We start from the raw sequence: 17,720 nt of genomic DNA, 5'->3' as shown, positions 1-17,720 counted from the left end.
TTGTTCTCTAACAGTCCATGTCCATGAATAGGTACATGGTAGGATGAGAGCCCAGGTTTGAACCTTTAATAAGTTGTAGTCTGAGTGCTAGCTATTACCTACTTCCAGGCATTTCCCTGGGGAGTCCCTCCACCAAGGGATACCTGGTCTCCTCTAGATGAGAAGACCTCTGGTCCTTCATTAAGTTGTGGTCTTATTCCCAATGGTAATTTCCCTGTGTCTATTTGTGGCTCATGGAAATCTGCTTCTCCCTTGAACAGGGATTCCTGCTTTTCTATGCCAAAAAGGAATCCCCTAGAATAGACAGCATATAAATAATAGCACTATATTATTCCTATCTAGGAAAAGCCATCTCTTCATTTCCCATCAAGTTGTACTCCTCTTGACTTGTCCATCATGCTCCAGAAATCTCTTTATCCTTTAAGATAACTGCAACTCTGGAACTCACAGTTTAGAAGCACTTTGTGCTCCTGGGGTCCTTCCCCCCGATTGAATGTTGAATTTAAGGAGAGAAGCCTCATTTAAGGAGAGTACCCAGACCAGCCATCTCTTCATTTCTCACCAGGCTGGACTCTTTTGAGGATCTCCATCATGTCCCATGCCCAGTGTCTTCTCTTCCCCACCCACACTCTCTTTTCAGTTTCCTTTTATATGTTGTTTTCCTTGACTGTCTTTCTTTTTGCTTGTATTTGTATTCCTAGTGCTTAGCACAGTACCTGGCACTTAGTGCTTATTAAATGACTAGGCATTTGTCTTTTTATTTCCCCTATAGACTGGTAGTGACAATGGTCATGCTTTATTCTCAGTTTACAATTGGCCATACTTCAATCACTGGCAGCAAAAATTCTGGACGCTGACCTCAGCTGGCACACCTCACAAAGCTAAGGGTATGTGTGCATCCAGCATAGGGGGGCAGCTTTTCCAGATATATCATTGATTGTCCTTGGCGATTTGCTTACACTCTTCCAATGGGGGTTAGCTGAACACATCCACCTACCCAAATCCTACACAAGATTTAAGGTCCCACTTAAGCCTCATCCTCTTTGGGAAATCTTTCCTAACCACTTCACCCTACAGGACTCCAACCCTCCTCATAAACGTTATCTCCACCACTCACTTGGTGATTATCACAAGATAATGTGATCTTATGACATGGTATGATTCCCATTAGATTGTTTGTGTCTTGTTTCCCCAGGTAGACTCTAAGTTCTGTATAAAAAGTTTGAGAGACATAGTTTCTGGGTTATTAATTATTTTATTAATTATGTTAGCAATAATTAATCAAAAGGGATCAGTGACACTCTTGAATTCCAAAAGACCCCTCATGGAGACCACTCAATGCTTATATGCCCTTGGAAGAGTGGGTGTTCCTGAGGGTGGCAATCAACTCTGATTGGTTAACAATTAGTGAGAAGAATGAATATAATAATTAGAAGGGGTTTATTCTAATGAGAGTCTGGGGCGGGGAACCTGTGCCCTGGAGGCCACGCCCTCAAGTGCTGCCCTTTAACAGCTTTGTTCTGTGAAGTTTGGATTCAGTCAAATGGCTTCACTGGAGGACCTAGAGGGGCCACATGTGGCCTTAAGGGTATAGGTTCCCCACACCTGATCTAGACAAAAGGGTCTCTTCTCCTCAGACCTAGTGGAGTGGAACACAATGGGCTCAAACTCACTTTAGATTCAATTCTTGGTAAGGTTCTCTAGTTGGGTGAAGCAATGATTCCCACTCAGGACTGAAAGGCATGGGAATTTGGACAGTTTCATCCATCAACAATGTCGTTCAGATACTGGCTTGGCCTAGTAGAGAATGAGGATCTATGGAGAAAAACCTGGATCTCCCCAATAATTGGTTATTTAATAATTTCTCTCAGGTCTTTGAGGGCAGGGACTGTAACTTATTTTCTATATCTGCTGCAACTTTAGCACACTCCTATACTTACTGAGTTCTCAGGAAAGATATTTTAATTTGATTCTTGATATCTTCCATTTTTATACTATAGTCATTTCCAGATATACTTTATTCTTTTCCCCTCTCCCTACCCTCCCATCCCATGCTTTCTCTAACTGAACCCTCCTTTGTAATAAAGAAAAACAGGCAAAACTGAAAAAAAAATTTTACTACATCTGATAGCATATGCTTTATTCTACTCTTTCCTTCCTTCTCCCCATCGCCACCTCTTTACTGAGAGGAGTTAAGTCTATTTTATCATTTGTCCTCGGGGACCAAGATTGGTCACCACAATTAATCTGCCTTTAGTGTCTTTTATTTTCATTATTGTAATCATTATGTATCATGTTCTTTGGGTTCTATTTATTTCATTTTCTATCAGTGTGTATGTGTTTCTCTGGTTTTGGAATCTAAGCACCAAGCACCTTGAGGAGGCAGCATGGCAAAATGAAGAAAACACCAGCTAAAGAGTCAGAAGATGAGGTTCAAATCCTGCTCTTCTACTTATTGGCCAAGTGACTGTTTGCTAGTCACTTAACTTCCCGGGTTCTCGGTTTTCTCAGCTGTAAAATGAGGAGGTTGGACTAGAAAGTTTCTAAGGGCCTTTCCAGCTCTCCATTTGAGTCTACGTTCTCAATTCTTCATATCTGTCATTTCATACACTGCAATAGTATTCTAGATTGGGGGTGGAGCCAAGATGGCAGAGTAAAAGCAATGGCTTGCTTGAGATTTCTCCCAAACCCCTTGTAATATCTGTAAAAAAATGGCTCTAAACAATTTCTAGAGCAGCAGAATCCACAAAAAGACAGAGCAAAACAAATTTCCAGCCCAAGACAACCTGGATGGTTGATTGGAAAGGTCTATTGTGCTGGGCTGGGAGAGGAGTGCAGTTCAGCATGGGCACACAGGCAAAAACCAGGCCTCAGTGAACCTAGAGCAGGCCTCAGGGGACTGAATCATGAGAAGCTGTGGCAGTTTCCAGACTTCTCAACCTACATACATCAAAGACAACTTAGAAGGTCAGTAGGAAAGGTCTGTGACTGTAGTGAGAAACTCGGTCCCAGCCCCAGTGTCGGCACAGCCAAGGGCGGCGGCTACTTCTGGAGCTCAGCCCACAGATGGAGGGGGAATCTAGTGGCTGATCAGAGGGGGATTGCAGGGACCTCTTTGGTGGTGCTGAGGCAGGAACCTCTTTCTTTGCCTGTGCTTGGATCTGGGTCACAGTTCTAGGTGGTGATCCTGGGGCGAGGAGGAGCTCTGGCATGGTGGAGCTTGTAGTGGCAGTGGAGAGAGAATCCTCCTCACAGTTCCAAGGCAGAAGAGAGTGCTTGTGGTCCCTCATAGACCAGAGCACAGACCAGAAAAGGAGTAAACACCTTGCCCTTGATCGTACCACCTTGGAAGAACTGAAAAGTTACAGATCCCTAGAAGTATCTCTGAAAACAGTTGCACAAAACCCCTGAAGCTTTGGACAGTATATTTTCCACACTGGAAGCAGACCCCTACCTTAACAAAGAGTTTAAAACTCAAGTAATTGGCTGGAAACATAAGCAAACTGTAAAAAAAAAAAAAAAAAAAAAGAAAAGTCAGACCATAGAATCTTTTTTTGGTGACAAAGAAGATCAAAACATACAACCAGGAGAAGACAACAAAGTCAAAGCTCCCTACATCCAAAGCCTCCAAGAAAAATATGAATCAGTTCCAGGGCATGGAAGAACTCAAAAAGGATTATGAGAAGCAAGTAAGAGAAGTAGAGGAAAAACTGGGAAGAGAAATGAGAGTAATGTAAGAAAATCATTAAAAACCAGTCAACAGTTTGCTAAAGGAGACCCAAAAATATACTGAAGAAAATAACACCTTAAAAAATAGCCTAACCCAAATGGCAAAAGAGGTCCAAAAAGTCAATGAGGAGAAGAATGCCCTCAAAAGCAGAACTGGCCAAATGGAAAAGGAAGTCCAAAAGCTCACTGAAGAAAATACTTCCTTAAAAATTAGAATGGGGCAAATGGAAGGTAGTGACTTTATGAGAAACCAACACATTGTAAAACAAAACCAAAAGAATGAAAAAATAGAAGACAATGTGAAATATCTCACTGGAAAAACAACTGACCTAGAAAATAGATCCAGGAGAGATCATTTAAAATTATTGGACTACTTGAAAGCCATGATCAAAAAGAGAGCCTAGACATCATCTTTTAAGGAATTATCAAGGAAAATTGCCCTGATATTCTAGAACCAGAGGGTAAAATAGAAATTGAAAAAATCCACCAATCACCTCCTGAAAGAGATCCCCAAAGGAAAACTCCTAGGAATATTGTAGCCAAATTCCAGAGTTCCCAGGTCAAGGAGAAAATATTGTAAGCAGCCAGAAAGAAACAATTCAAGTATTATGGAAACATAATCATGATAACACAAGATTTAGCAGCTGCTACATTAAGGGACAGGAGGGCTTGGAATATAATATTCCAGAGGTCAAAGGAAGTAGGATTACAGCCAAGAATCACCTACCCAGAAAAAATGAGTATAATTCTTCAGGGGAAAAAATGGACATTCAGTGAAATAGTGGACTTTCCAGTGCTCTTGATGAAAAGACCAGAGCTGAATAGAAAATTCAACTTTCAAATACAAGACTCAAGAGAAGCATGAAGAGGTAAACAGAAAAGAGAAATCATAAGGGACTTATTAAGGTCGAACTGTTTACATTCCTGCATGAAAGATTATATTTGTAACTCATGAGACTTTTATCAGTATTAGGGTAGTTGGAGGGAAAAAATTATATGTGTGTGTATATATACATATATATATAAACAGATAGATAGATAGCAGGCACAGGGTGAGTTGAAGATGAAGGGGTGATATCTGGAGAATAAAATTAAGGGGTAAGAGAGGATTATACTGGGAGAAGGATAAAGGAAGAGGTAGAATGGGGTAAATTATATCACATAAAACAGACAAGAAAAGGCTTTTACGGTGGAGAGAAAGCGAGAGGGAATGAATGAATCTCATTCTCATCAGATTTGGTTTAAGGAGGGAATAACATACACACTCACTTGGGTATGGAAATCTATCTTACCCTACAGGAAAACAGTGGGGAGGGGATAAAAGAGCAGGAGAATGATAAAGGGGGAGGAAGATTGGGGGAGGGGATAATCAGAAGCAAACACTTCTGAGGAGGGACAGGGTCAAAAGAGAGAACAGAATAAATAGGGGTTAGGATAGAATGAAGGGAAATATAGTTAGTTTTTCACGACTTGACTACTATGAAAGTGTTTGCATGGCTACACATGTATAACCTGTATCAAGTTGCTTGCCTTCTCAATAAGTGTGGGTGGGGAGGGAGGAAGGGAGAAAATTTGGAACCCAAAATTTTAAAAATAAATGTTAAAAATTATTTTCATATGCAACTGGAAAATAAGATATATAGGCAATGAGGTATAGAAATCTATCCTGCCTACAGGAAAATAGAAGGGGAAGGGGATAAAAGAAGGGGAGGAGATAGAAAGAAGGGCAGATTAGGGGAAAGGGTATTCAGAATGTATGCTGTCTTAGGGTGGGGAGAGGGACGAGATGTGGAGAAAATTTGGAACTCAAAATCTTGTGGAAGTGAATGTTGAGAACCAAAATTAAATAAATTAATAAAAGAAAAAAAGAGCCTTCTATTACATTTGTATCAGTCAGTCAGTGCTGAAGAACTTCAATCAACTAAATAATTATCCATGATTCTAAAGGACTGATGAAGAATGCTGTCCATCTCATGACAGAGAGAAGATGGACAAATATGTAGAATTAGAAATGCATTTTTGGACATGGTCAATGTGGGCATTTTTTTTTTGCTTGACTATGCATTATGTGATACAGGGCTCCTTCCTTCCTTCCTTCCCTTCCTTCCTTTCTTTCTATCTTGCTCTTTCTTTCTTTCTCTTCCTTTCCTTTCCTTTCCCTTCCTTTTTTTTTCTTTCTTTCCAGTGGGTGAGTGAAGTTATAAAAAAGAAAAAAAATCAGTCAAAGTACATTTATTAAATACCTGTTAGATGTTGAAGATACAAAAACAAAAAATAGCTTCAGTTTTCAAGGAGCTTACAGTCTCACGGACACTGTGTCCATATCTAGGTATGTAGACAATAACTACCAGGTAACCTTGATGTCCTTGGAAGGGGGCAGAACAGTAGTAGCTAGAAGACCAAGAAAGGCCTTCTGCCAAAGGTGGTGGTGCATAAGTATAGTCTTGAAGGAAACTAGGGACTCTAAGAGGTTGGGAGGGAGACAATCAGTGCAAAGTCATGGAGACAGGGGATGGAATGTCATAAAGAAATTAATATACTGTAATCTGTTTTGCAATTGCCCAATTAATGGGTACTGAATTTATTTCCAGTTTTTTGCTCCTACAAAAAAAATTACTATAAACATTTGGGGTCTATATAGGATTTTTTTTTTAATCTCCTTCAGGTGTATGCCTAGTAGTAGGATCACTGTGTTAAAGGGTATGAAAAGTCTAGTGACTGTTCTTTCATGATTTTAAATTGATTTCTAGAGCCGTTGGAACAATTCACTGCTCCACCAACAGTGTGTCTGTCTTCCCACAGCCTTTCCTATATTGACTATTTATCTTTTATCATCTTTGCCAACTTGCTATGTATGAGGCACAACCTCAGAGTTCTTTCAAAGTACATTTCTCCTATTATTTCACAAAATTTTAAATTGCTTGATTGATTACTCTTACCATGAATGAGAAAAATTTAAGCAGACCTGAAAACCTTAACCAACAGTTTTACTAATTTAACCAATAAGATTTTTGGGGACAGGATGTATATAGAGTCCTTCTTTCTCTATGTTTGTTTCCAAAGTCTCTTTAAAACGTATTTTTGGCCTTCTTACATCTCTGATTTCAGGATGAAGGGGAAATCTGTTTTAGAAAGGAGCCATTATGCTTTCCCAATTGCTCCTATTGGAATGACAGCCAATATCTAGATGGAGAAGAATATCTTGGTGTAGTTTGGAAAGAGTACTTGGTATGAGAGAATAAGGATTTGAATCCTAGATGTGCTCCTTATATTACCTTGGCCAGGTCATTTTCCCTTTCTTCACCTCAATCTTTACATATATAAAATTAGAGGATTGGTTAGTAACTTGGTATTCACAGACTTCCCCCTACCCTACTCCCAAGAGGTCCATGGACATTTCAGGGGATCCAGGAACTTGGGTTGGAAAAAAAATTACTTCTTTATTTTCACTAACCTCTAATTGAAATCCAGCATTTCTTTCAACTATGGATTAAAAACAATAACAACAACACATTATTCTGAGAAGAGGGTCCATGGGATTGACCAACCTGCCTAAGGGCTCCATGACACAACAAAGGTTGAGAATTCCTGAACTAAATGATTTCTAGCATCTTTTTCAACCCTAAATCTTCGATCCTCTCACAAGTTCATATATCCCTGAAAGAAAAAATACAGACTTCTCTCACAAAGGCTTTGGTCAATCTGGTTGGTCTATTAGTAACCTCTTTAAAATATGATGTGATTTTAAAGCCTGTGATAGATGTTAGATGGAAATCTTGGAACCAAAATCCAATTTATTCACTGGAAAGGTACAGCTGGGATAGCTATGGCATAAACTTTTCTCATTGAAACTCAAAAGCTCAGGCCTGGCACATGAGAAGTAGTTTCAGAGATGACTGTTTGGCCTCAGCAACTCATTCCCATTTTGGCACTTCTGCCTACCCTGCCCCGTGCCAACACAAATCCAGGTCTCATGATGAGATCAATATTTTTCCACTTGGAAATAAATAAAATCACCAGGTCTTCCAAATGAAGAAAGAAAGATTGCTATTAAGAGGCAGTGTGGTATAGAAGGTAAAATGATGTATTAATTTTCCAAGTCTGAAAACTAAGCCAATTACATTAACTTTGGTTCCTGGCAAAACTCTAGACCCAGTTACAGAAGGGAAATTTTGTGGATATTTAGAAAAAGAATAGGTGGCTTCTTCAAGAGCAAGTCATGCTAGACTAATCTCATTTTCTTTTTCAATGGGAGTACTAGACTGGTGGATCAGGAGAATGCAATAAAAATAATTTTACATAGATTTTAGCAAAGCATTTGATACAGTCTTTCATGTTATTCTTGTAGAAAGCTAGTAGTCTAGAGTCTGGTGGAAGTGTCACTGGCTGAATGGCTACAACCAAAGAGTAGTTACTCATGATTCAGTGTTAGCTTGGAAGAAGGTCTATAGTATAATGTCCCAGAGATCTGTGCTATTTAACATTTTTTGTCAATAACTTGCATAAAACTTGCTTATCAAATGTGTGCATCACACAAGCCTATGAAGGACATAGTACTAATGTGATGGATGACAGAATCAAGATCCAGAGATCTTGTCAGGATAGAATGTTGGGCTAAATCAAATCAGATGAAATTTACTAGGAAGATAAATGTAAAGTCTTACACCTAGGTTAAAATTTAAATCAATTTCACAAATATAAGACAGAGGAAACAGGGTTAGACAGTTCATGGAAAATACCCAGGTTAAAACTAAAATCAACTTAACAAGTATGAGTTGGGGGAGGAGTAGTTAGACAGAAGTTCATCAGAAAAACTATTTTTTTCTTTTTTTTCCCTTCCTTCCTTCCTTCCTTCCTTCCTTTTTTCTTTCTTTCTTTCTTTCTTTCTTTCTTTCTTTCTTTCTTTCTTTCTCCATAAGCTCAACATGAATTTACAATATGATATCATAACCAAAAAAGTGAATGTGATCTCAGGCTGCATTAAGAGAAAGTCCAAGACTAGGGAAGGAATAGTTTCCTGGTGAGATCACATCTAGAATATTGCATTTAATTCTACGTAGATCATTTTAGAAGCAGTATTCATAATGAGAGGGCATCTAGAGGAAACAACCAAGATCATACATACCATCTGTGGATCAAGCAGCTAATGGAACTTGAGATATTAGCCTTGAGAAGAGAAGATCTGATGGCTATCTTGAAGCATTAGATGGGGGATTCAATTGTTCTTCTGGCCTCAGAGGGTGGACCCTCGGAGCAAAGACTAGACAACTACTTGTTGTGTATGTTGTAGGAGAAATTCTTATTCAGGTATAGGTGGGACTAGATTCTCTGAGGTCTTTTCCAACTCTCTGATCCAGTGATTCTTTGCTTTTGGAAAAGAGCTTTTGAGTTGGAGTCAGCACAATCTCCGATTTAACTCTTATCTGATAATAGCTGTATGGCAGTAGTCAATCTCCCTGATGTTCAGTTTCTGCAACTGTAGAAGTTCCTATCTCACAGAACTAATGTGAGAAGCAAATGAAATTATACATAATATGTAGAGGCTCCACTAATAATCTTGGTATAGATTTAAGCTTGAATAGCTTTTAATTTTTTTTTTAATTTTAGGCAATTGGGGTTAAGTGACTTGCCCAGGGTCACACAGCTAGTAAGTGTCAAGTGTTTGGTCTGAGGCTGGATTTGAACTTAGGTCCTCCTGACTTCAGGGCCGGTGCTCTATCCACTGCGCCATCTACCTGCCCCTTGAATAGCTTTGAATGCACTGAGACTTTGGGGACATCCTGTATATGTAATATGCTGTACTCTTCATACCTCAAAATGTTCTGTTACATTTTATATAAATATTAGCTATTATTTTTAACATCATCATAAAATAATCTTGATTTGAAATAGTGATTTAGAGAAGACAGCTGCTAATATACCAGTTATACTACAATACTTAGTCAGCATCTACCCTCTATGTGTCACTTACCATTCACCCTTACTCTAACTGAACATGGCCCTCAAAAATCAATCAACTTATCAACAAGCATTTATTAAGTGCTTGTTATGTGCCAGGCACTGGGGATACAAAGACATTTATACAATTCTTACCCTCAAGAAGCTTACATTCTATTAGGAGAAATAGCATGTACACAAGTAAGTATATATGGCATACATACAAAGAAAAGACATGGTAATTTTAATGGAGGACTGAAAGAAGTCTCTAGTAGTCCAGGGAATACAGAAAGGTCTCATGGAGGAGTTGATATTTGAGTTTGAGCTTTGAGGGAGGCTAGGGATTCTAAGATATAGAGGTGAGGAGGGAATACATTTCTGTCATGTGGCACAGCCTGTGTAAAGACATGGACATTGGAAATCTCCACGTCATAAGTGTGGAACAGCAAAATGGCCACTTAGGCTAGATCTAGGAGTGTCTGAGCCGGAATTATACATGATAAGCCTGGAAAGGTAAGCTGCACGCTTTAAAATATCCAATGATTTCATCTGTGTGGTTAGTTTATACACCAATGCAGATCACGATCCTTATATGTTGTTACTGTTGTTGTTTTTTGAGTTGCTGTGGAGATTTACAAAAAAATCATTATAAGTTACCCAAACTTCAGGTGATGAGTTTCTCCGCAATTGGCTTGGGCTGGTCCTCAAATAACAAAGATAGGCTATTGCTGGCCCTTAAACCAGATCTTTCCAGCTTGGTGGCATCTTCCAGAGCCTGCACTCTAAGGTGACAGTTTTTAATTGACCTCAATAGCTGTGACCAATACTTGCAATTCTTCCCAAATCAACGCTCATTCAATCAGTGTTTGAGGATAGAGAGGTCAATAATGCTTTGGCTGTTCCCTCCCTTCTGGACGCCAAAAAGCTTTTCGAAGGAGCCTTATTCCCACCTTCTTTCCCTGCTCCCCACTCCTCTTCTTCATCTGCCCACAATGACAGGGTTGGATAGGTCAGTGATGGTGGTGGTGAGGTTTTATGGGGAAAGCCATTCTTGTTCCTTGTTTTTTCTCTATCTTGAGCCCTATATTTCAACATGTATACATACACCCATGATACTGCCTAACAATATTACACTTGTCAAGAGACTGGTTTTGTTGGTATTAGCCTGATTTCTAACATTAAATCTCTTGCATTCTTGCCCTGCTTTTCTCTACCATACCAGTCCTTGTAACCTAAAATAGCAGTAGTAAGAATAGCAATCATCAACATCATCATCATCGTCATCATCGTCATCACTGACATTTATATTTGGCTTTAAGTAAATAAATATTTTACGGTATGCAAAGTACTTTCCAATCCAATTCAATCAACATTTATCAAGTGCCCATTATGTGCCAGGAACTGTGCTAAACTCTGGGGATGCAATTAATAAAAAGAAAGACAGTCTCTCCCCTCAAGGAGTTTATAGTCTAAAAGGAGAAACATCACACAAAAGGAGACAGGAAAGCAGAGGAAGGGACTCAGGGATGGGAATGGCCACCAGTGGGCATCTTGTTCCATGGAGTTGAAACCAGTCAGGGCAACAGATGCAAAGTGGAGTGAGCTGAGTATAGTTTCTGCCCTTTATAAAGGAAGGTATTGGAAGGAGTTTGGTATTCTACCCTCCATCCCTCCAATCAGAGGGGAAAGAAGGCTCAGGGAGGTGGTATTAATCAAGGCTTGAGTTAGCAGCATGGTGGTGAGTTTAGAAGTGATGAACAGATCTTGGGATGGGGCATCTTGTTCCATGAAGTTGAAACCAGTCAGGGCAGCAGATACAAAATAGAGTGATCTGAAAGTCCAGTTTCTGCCCTCTATAAAAGAAGGCACTGGGGCTTTCCACACATTATCTGGTTTGATCTTTATACCAGCACAATACACTAGATACTACAGGTATTATTATTATTGTTATCATTACCATTTTACAAACGAGGAAAACAGGTTTAAAAGAGTAACATGACTTCTCTGTGGTCACGTAAATAGTGGAACCTGGGTTTGAAGCCCAGCTCTGTAATTGCTTGTATGGCCTTGGGCAAGGCACTTAGCCTCTCTACAGCCTCAGTTTCTCCAACTGTAAAATGAGAGAGTCGGACTAGATGGCCTTTAAGGGTCCTTCCAGCTTTAAATCAAAGAACCCATGATGTGGAGATTATCATGTATAATGATAAGAATAAGTGGTCGGAGGCAAGGTTCAAACTTGGGTCTCACCTGATTCCCGAGTTACATTCTATTACACTAAGTTGGCTCTTACAATAGATACTTTACTGTTGTTATCATTGGACTCCTTGCCTGAATGGAGTTCACTCCTTTCTGGATAGCAGAGGGCAAAAACTCGACCAGGAGTCTGAAAAGCCCGAGTTAGGATCCCACTTCAGACACGTACTAATCATATGACTATGGCAAGTTAATAAACTCCTCTGAACCTCAGTTTTCTCATTTGTGAAACAGGGTTAATAATAGCACTTACTTTACAAGCTTGTTGTAAGGATCAAATAAGAATATATGGAAAGTGCTTTTACAGATATATTTTAATATTTTTATATTTTAATATAAATGTTAACTATTGATACAATGCATCTCACAAACACAGTTCACAAACCTTAAGGGACTCTAAAATGTAAGTTTTTTTTATCATTGTAATCATTTCTTTTGCCTGGAATGTCCTTACTTACCCTTGTCCCCCAATTTCTACTGTTCCTCTATAGTACTTACACAATGCTCTGTACATAGGGGGAATTAAATAAAACTTCCCGATCGAATAAACCTCTCTCCTACTTGACTCAAACTATCTTTCTTTACTTCAGAATCTAGCTCATGGGAATGAAACATCACAATTTTCTAGCACAGTCTCATGCCTGTTACTAATTCATTTTTTTTCTGGTGGCACATTGTACGTGCTACAAATTGAGATGCCAGGATGGTCTTCACCTATGTGCCTCTCCTTCCTGGTCTTTTGATTAAAAAATCAAACCAACACACACACACACACACACACACACACACACACCCCAACAACTAAAACCATTTCTGCATAAAACATGTAAGTGGAGACAGAGCACTTAGGGATCAATCTTAAGTGCTATGAACTCTGGTTCAAACTAAAGCTCTCTTATGTGCCCCGTCAAGCTGTGATTTACTGTGGCATTCCTGTCAAGAAGTGCCATACGGGGAAATCTCTGGGGAGGTAGAAAAGGATTTAGAGGCCAACCAGTGATTACTAGCAAATCAGATGCAGACTTCAATGCAGATTTTTTCCCCCTGTTGCTTTTATAAATTTAATAAGCATCCATCTGCTGGGCTGTTTCTCCTTGTAGCTCTTCTCTTGTTCAAGTCCTAGGCCTGGATTCTATGGTTTAAGATTGCTTTTTCAAGACCTTGCCCAGTTGTGGCTCTGGGACAAAGCGTTCTTTTTCCAGGCATGGTCTTTTTAATCCTGAGCCAGCCATGACATTCTCTGCCCCCCCCCTTTTTTGGCCATAATGTAAGCATGAATCTGAAAATGATCTGTATAAATAGGGTTTTATGGCTTTTTTTCCCTCCAACATCTTAGGAGGCCAGAAAAAAGAGAACAGAATTCCATCCTCCTCCCTTTTTTTCTTATTAACTTGATTTTAATTTCTTTTCCCAACAAAAATATTGAACAAATTCCCTCATTTTCAGTTTCTCAGATGTGCTTAGAGCTAGGGGGAAAAAAGCAAAACAAAACATGGCAGGCATATTTGGCTCAGGTGGGCAATGCTAGCCTATAGGAGTTTCAAAGTTGAGGAGTTTGGTGTGGGATTTTCGTTTCCTACCAACCCATATGGCAATGACTGAAAAAAGGCATTGATGTCACTGTGGGAGGGCCCTGAGTTGGAACAGCCAAGAAAATGGCAGGTCAAGGTTGAGATACATTGGCAGAGACTTGCTTAAAGCAAAGTCATGTAACTACTGGCGGGACTCGAATAATTCTAACCAAATGTAATTTCCCAAGTACAATTTGCTTTCCAAGTTGAAAAAAAAAATTCACAAGAAAGGCTCTAGAAATAGAACAAAGCACCTTACAACTAAATTCAAAGCCTTCCCTGGCTTCCATTTGGACCTCAGGAAAACAGGGAGCCAAAGCAGCTAAGGGATGAATAGCTTATTAATATATAACTGAAAGGTCTATTGTAATGTAGACCAGGGGTTGGCAATCTATAGCACGAATGCCAAATTTGGCACAGATGAGGATTTAAAATGTCATGCCAGGACCTGCCACAGATAAACTTGTGAAGTTGATGTAACTAGGTATAGCAAAAAGAGAATTATACGTATAGTCAAAAGGCATGGACATGGGTCCTAGATCTACCATTTACTTTGACCATAGACACATCACTTCATGTGTCTGAGACTCACTTTCTTCATCTGTAAAATGGAGACAATAATGCCTATAGTTCCTGTGTCACAAGGCCATTATGTAAATTAAATGAGATAATGTTTAAATAACACTTTGCCACCATAATGTGCTTTTCTGGGCCTGGAAGACCTGAGTTCAAATCTGTCTTCAGATACTTACTAGCTGTGCAACCCTAGGCCAGTCACTTAAGCTCTGTTTGCCTCAGTTTCCTCATCTATAAAATGGGTGACTACCTCCCAGGATTGTTGTGAGGATCAAATGAGATAATAATTGTAAAGCACTTAGCACAGTGCCTAGCATATGGTGCAATATAAATGTTAGCTATTATTAGATATTATTATTATATAAAAATGAGTTCTCCTCAGGCAAATTTTATCTCTATGACCTTCCTGCCCTTGCATGTATTGCAATTCTTTAATGTAATGATATATAATGTTGAATATTACAGTTATCTGAGTTTGTGTCTTTTCCTCCAGTAGACTGTAGGCTTCCATGAGGGCAGAGACCATGTCTTATCTAAACTTTATATCTTCCCAGCATGCCTACTTCATGCTCTATACTCATCCTGTGTATTATAGATACTAAATGAATGAATGAATGAATGAATGAATGAATGCTCCTCTCTCCTCTCCAAAAGTCTATCCTGTGTTCAAGTTTTGCTTTCTCTTGGCAGTCAATTGAGCTGGGCTAAGGCACTGCTTTCAGATGATTGTGCTGAGATTGATATTTTGGGGTCCAAGGAATAATACTGTAAAGAGAACCTCACTACATGGGGTGGGAGTGAGAGAAAAAGAGAAAAGTTCACATCGTTGTTCTTTTCCTCTTTCTGGTCCTCGCCGGGAACCTGAAGTTACGGGAAGTCATCTTTTGCCCACTCCATTCCCCTTTATCCTTCCCCCTCTCTCATGCTGTTTTGGACCAGGCCTCCGCCAAAGGACTGAGCCAAACTGAGTTATGGGCAATTGACATGGGAGAGCAGGGGGATGGGAGGAATGACCTGAGGTCATTCTCCATCCCCACGATGTGACTAAGTGAAGACTTGGCATGCTACTTCTGAAAAGCTGCCAATTCCTGATCTAGACCACAGAATACCAGACGTTTGGCTTCTGTGGGAATTGGAAGGGGGTTCTCCCACAATGGTTCAGTCAGATGTTAACCCAGCTTGACAAATCTTCCCAAAGAAAATGGTCTCTTGATAGTCAAAGGTCTGAGAGTGAAGAACCCAAGTGACAAAGTAAGGAGGGATTCTGATCCTGATGCTTTGAAAGTAACACAGTATCAGTGAGAGGAAACATGAGGGGGTAGTCGGTAGAACTGAGTTCTAATGCTAGCTTTGCCTCCAACTACTTTAGGCAAAATTTCTTCACCTATAAGATAAAGGGGTTGGACTAGATCAGGGGCTGTTAATCTGGTGTCAATGAACTTGTTTTTTTAAAAAATATTTTGATAACTGTTTGTCAACAAAATCGGTTTCTAACCAAATGTAATAGTCACTCATTCCTCTAATTCTTTTTTATGTTTGTTTTGTTCTGGGGGCAATTGAAGTTACTTTAACTTGCCCAGGTTCACACATCTAGTAACTGTCCAAGGCTGAATTTCAGCTCAGGTCCTCCTGACTCCAGGGTCATTTGCTCCATGCACTTCATCACTTAACTGCCCCTAATTAGGTTTTCAAGTTAAATACACACACACAGACACACACAGACACACACAGACACACAGACACACACACACACACACGAAAGACTCTAGAACTAGAACAAAGCACCTTACAACTAAACCAAAAGCAATCTTGATTCTTCTTCCCAGACTTCCATTCAGGCCTCGGGAAAATAGGCAGCCAAAGCAACTAATTGATGAATGATTTATTAATATATAACTAAAAGGTTCATTATAAGGTAGACCAGAGATTGACAATCTACAGCATATATGCCAAGGGATAATTTAGAATAGTTATATCAAACTAAGATAGAAATGGGTACCACTGAACTGTCCTGGGGATCCCTGCAGGCTACGTATTGATTTAGTTTTAAAGTGTAATATCTATGTTTTAATTGATTTTGTTAAATATTTTTCAATTACACTGTAATCTGGTTTGGGCCACCTCCGGGAGTCTTGTAAGCCTCCTGAGGCTCGCAGATTGTGGGTTTGACGTGTCTGATTTAAAATCTGAGGCATCAAACCTCAGAACTAAATCATAGGCAAGTCTCTACCAGTGTATCTTGACCTTGACCTGCCATTTCCTTGGCTCTTCTAGCTCAGGGCCCTCCCACAGTGACATCAATGCCTTTTTCAGGCATTGCCATATAAGTTGGTAGGAAACACCAAACTTCTTGAGTAGAGACTTCTATACATCAGGACTGCCAGGGCAGTACAGTACCACCCACCTGGGTCAAATATGCCTGCCATATCTCCCTCCCTTCCCCCAGCTCTAGGCACATCTGAAAAATAGAAAATGAGAGAAATTGTTCAATATTTTTATTTGGAAAAGAAATTAAAATCAAGTTAACAACAGAATCATTCCAGGGCCCACCTTAGGCAAATTTGTAAAGTAGAGGTAAGTATAATCCTATGCATTTTATTTTGTGTATGTAAAAACATTCTGAAAAGCAGACTAGAGATTTTGTCAGGCTCCCAAAGGGGACCATGAAACAACTAGAAGCACCGGACTAGATGACCTCTAAGGTCTCTTCTACCTTTAGAATTCAGTGGGTGCTTTGATTGAGGTACAATGTCTTAGGTCACACACCTAAACTGTACTTTTGAAGGAATGTATCCTCGTATTCTGTAACTTTTCTCATCCCTGAAATGAAACTTATTTGGGAACCAGAAGAAGCCTAATATAAAGAGGTAATAGGCAAAGTGTCTGCTTTGTAGGAGTGAAAACAGGAAGAATACAAGGAGAAAGTTCTTCCAGGCTCAGAAACATTTTGAAGAAACTGCATTGTCTTTTTAGCTCATGGGAAACCATTTTAATTCCTTGTTTGTTTTTCATTTGGGTCGAACAGTTGACCCATAGCATCATCATCATTCTCTTCATCATCATAGCTAGCATTTTTATAGTGTTGTAAGGTATGCAAAACACGTTATAATCATTATCTCATTTTATCCTCAAAACAACCTTAGGAGGGAAGTGCTCGCCATTTTATAGATGAGAAAACTGAGACAGACAGAAGTTAAGTGACTTGCCTAGGGATATACATCTAGTAAGTGTGTGAAGCCAGATTTAAACTCAGTTCTTCCTGACTCCAGGTCCAAAGTTCTATCCTCTCTGCCATATATATATTTTTTCCCAATGATTCCATTGTTCTAAACGGAAATACTGGTACGTGAAACTTTCAAGCAACTCATCTGTTACTTAGGGTCTTGAAGAGTTGCCTTGGGCACTGAAATGTTAACCACTTTGCCCTGGTTCTCTGACTTGAACTCAGGTCTCCTTAACTTTGAGGCCAAATCTCTATATACTCCTCACATTGCGTCTCTCATTAAGTGGAGCTGTCAAAAATGCCCCCCCTATTGATTAATACAATGGATGGATTTCCCCTTCACGAATAGAGGCCTATGTGTAAGATTAATTTCCCCCAATATCTAGTTTCATGCTATTGCCCCTATTTCAGAGAGCCAATGTTGAGCTTCC

The sequence above is a fragment of the Vombatus ursinus genome, unplaced genomic scaffold (genome assembly GCF_900497805.2).
Source record: "Vombatus ursinus unplaced genomic scaffold, bare-nosed wombat genome assembly UNPS02001419.1, whole genome shotgun sequence".
Taxonomy (NCBI): Eukaryota; Metazoa; Chordata; class Mammalia; order Diprotodontia; family Vombatidae; genus Vombatus; species Vombatus ursinus.
Note: the sequence above shows the minus strand (reverse complement) of the source record.